Here is a 2,500-nt window from a genome sequence, read left to right on the forward strand (position 1 = left end):
TGGATGGGAGACCGCCTGGGAATACCAGGTGCTGTATGCTCTCTTGCTCATTCACTTAGAAACTGACATCTTGCAATATGCACAAGTAGTCCTTCATGAAAGGGGCTGGAAGCTGTTTTCATTTTGACACGAGAGAGAGAGAGAGAGACCACCTTGCATTGTCAATTGCTAAATCTGTATATGGATAAGTAGCCTATGGTTGTCAACTTATTTAGTACGGCCATACCAGCCTGGCAACGCCCGATCTCGTCTGATCTCGGAAGCTAAGCAGGGTCGGGCCTGGTTAGCACTTGGATGGGAGACCGCCTGGGAATACCAGGTGCTGTATGCTCTTTTGCTCATTCACTTAGAAACTGAAATCTTGCAATATGCACAAGTAGTCCTTCATGAAAGGGGCTGGAAGCTGTTTTCATTTTGACACGAGAGAGAGAGAGAGAGAGAGAGAGAGACTACCTTGCATTGTCAATTGCTAAATCTGTATATGGATAAGTAGCCTATGGTTGTCAACTTATTTTGTACGGCCATACCAGCCTGGCAACGCCCGATCTCGTCTGATCTCGGAAGCTAAGCAGGGTCGGGCCTGGTTAGTACTTGGATGGGAGACCGCCTGGGAATACCAGGTGCTGTATGCTCTTTTGCTCATTCACTTAGAAACTGAAATCTTGCAATATGCACAAGTAGTCCTTCATGAAAGGGGCTGGAAGCTGTTTTCATTTTGACACGAGAGAGAGAGAGAGAGAGAGAGAGAGACCACCTTGCATTGTCAATTGCTAAATCTGTATATGGATAAGTAGCCTATGGTTGTCAACTTGTTTCGTACGGCCATACCAGCCTGGCAACGCCCGATCTCGTCTGATCTCGAAAGCTAAACAGGGTCGGGCCTGGTTAGTACTTGGATGGGAGACCGCCTGGGAATACCAGGTGCTGTATGCTCTTTTGCTCATTCACTTAGAAACTGAAATCTTGCAATATGCACAAGTAGTCCTTCATGAAAGGGGCTGGAAGCTGTTTTCATTTTGACACGAGAGAGAGAGAGAGAGACCACCTTGCATTGTCAATTGCTAAATCTGTATATGGATAAGTAGCCTATGGTTGTCAACTTATTTCGTACGGCCATACCAGCCTGGCAACGCCTGATCTCGTCTGATCTCGGAAGCTAAGCAGGGTCGGGCCTGGTTAGTACTTGGATGGGAGACCGCCTGGGAATACCAGGTGCTGTATGCTCTTTTGCTCATTCACTTAGAAACTGAAATCTTGCAATATGCACAAGTAGTCCTTCATAAAAGGGGCTGGAAGCTGTTTTCATTTTGACACGAGAGAGAGAGAGAGAGACCACCTTGCATTGTCAATTGCTAAATCTGTATATGGATAAGTAGCCTATGGTTGTCAACTTATTTCGTACGGCCATACCAGCCTGGCAACGCCCGATCTCGTCTGATCTCGGAAGCTAAGCAGGGTCGGGCCTGGTTAGTACTTGGATGGGAGACCGCCTGGGAATACCAGGTGCTGTATGCTCTCTTGCTCATTCACTTAGAAACTGACATCTTGCAATATGCACAAGTAGTCCTTCATGAAAGGGGCTGGAAGCTGTTTTCATTTTGACACGAGAGAGAGAGAGAGAGAGAGAGACCACCTTGCATTGTCAATTGCTAAATCTGTATATGGATAAGTAGCCTATGGTTGTCAACTTATTTCGTACAGCCATACCAGCCTGGCAACGCCCGATCTCGTCTGATCTCGGAAGCTAAGCAGGGTCGGGCCTGGTTAGTACTTGGATGGGAGACCGCCTGGGAATACCAGGTGCTGTATGCTCTTTTGCTCATTCACTTAGAAACTGAAATCTTGCAATATGCACAAGTAGTCCTTCATGAAAGGGGCTGGAAGCTGTTTTCATTTTGACACGAGAGAGAGAGAGAGAGACCACCTTGCATTGTCAATTGCTAAATCTGTATATGGATAAGTAGCCTATGGTTGTCAACTTATTTAGTACGGCCATACCAGCCTGGCAACGCCCGATCTCGTCTGATCTCGGAAGCTAAGCAGGGTCGGGCCTGGTTAGCACTTGGATGGGAGACCGCCTGGGAATACCAGGTGCTGTATGCTCTTTTGCTCATTCACTTAGAAACTGAAATCTTGCAATATGCACAAGTAGTCCTTCATGAAAGGGGCTGGAAGCTGTTTTCATTTTGACACGAGAGAGAGAGAGAGAGAGAGAGAGAGAGACTACCTTGCATTGTCAATTGCTAAATCTGTATATGGATAAGTAGCCTATGGTTGTCAACTTATTTCGTACGGCCATACCAGCCTGGCAACGCCCGATCTCGTCTGATCTCGGAAGCTAAGCAGGGTCGGGCCTGGTTAGTACTTGGATGGGAGACCGCCTGGGAATACCAGGTGCTGTATGCTCTTTTGCTCATTCACTTAGAAACTGAAATCTTGCAATATGCACAAGTAGTCCTTCATGAAAGGGGCTGGAAGCTGTTTTCATTTTGACACGAGA

General features: G+C 46.9%; 6 non-coding genes and 3 pseudogenes across 6 annotated transcripts in view; all 9 read left to right on the forward strand.

The window, feature by feature from the left end:
* LOC146294097 (5S ribosomal RNA) overlaps positions 1 to 40 on the forward strand; it is a 119-nt gene extending 79 nt beyond the window's left edge. The window contains exon 1 of the ribosomal RNA XR_014753501.1: positions 1 to 40. This exon is cut by the window's left edge and continues 79 nt beyond it. This is a non-coding gene — a ribosomal RNA (5S ribosomal RNA).
* Positions 41 to 212: 172 nt separating this feature from the next.
* LOC146294098 (5S ribosomal RNA) lies at positions 213 to 331 on the forward strand (annotated as a pseudogene).
* Positions 332 to 513: 182 nt separating this feature from the next.
* LOC146294099 (5S ribosomal RNA) lies at positions 514 to 632 on the forward strand. Its single transcript, XR_014753976.1, has one exon. It is a non-coding gene; the product is annotated as a 5S ribosomal RNA (ribosomal RNA).
* Positions 633 to 814: 182 nt separating this feature from the next.
* On the forward strand, positions 815 to 933 carry LOC146294100 (5S ribosomal RNA; annotated as a pseudogene).
* Positions 934 to 1,105: 172 nt separating this feature from the next.
* On the forward strand, positions 1,106 to 1,224 carry LOC146294101 (5S ribosomal RNA). Its single transcript, XR_014754066.1, has one exon. It is a non-coding gene; the product is annotated as a 5S ribosomal RNA (ribosomal RNA).
* A 172-nt stretch (positions 1,225 to 1,396) lies between these two features.
* Positions 1,397 to 1,515, forward strand: LOC146294102 (5S ribosomal RNA). Its single transcript, XR_014753502.1, has one exon. It is a non-coding gene; the product is annotated as a 5S ribosomal RNA (ribosomal RNA).
* A 178-nt stretch (positions 1,516 to 1,693) lies between these two features.
* On the forward strand, positions 1,694 to 1,812 carry LOC146294103 (5S ribosomal RNA). The gene has a single exon (XR_014753842.1). It is a non-coding gene; the product is annotated as a 5S ribosomal RNA (ribosomal RNA).
* A 172-nt stretch (positions 1,813 to 1,984) lies between these two features.
* On the forward strand, positions 1,985 to 2,103 carry LOC146294104 (5S ribosomal RNA; annotated as a pseudogene).
* A 184-nt stretch (positions 2,104 to 2,287) lies between these two features.
* Positions 2,288 to 2,406, forward strand: LOC146294105 (5S ribosomal RNA). The gene has a single exon (XR_014753504.1). It is a non-coding gene; the product is annotated as a 5S ribosomal RNA (ribosomal RNA).
* The last annotated feature ends 94 nt before the right edge of the window (positions 2,407 to 2,500 follow it).

This window comes from Hypomesus nipponensis, chromosome 4 (genome assembly GCF_054491055.1).
Source record: "Hypomesus nipponensis isolate SF chromosome 4, ASM5449105v1, whole genome shotgun sequence".
NCBI lineage: Eukaryota > Metazoa > Chordata > Actinopteri > Osmeriformes > Osmeridae > Hypomesus > Hypomesus nipponensis.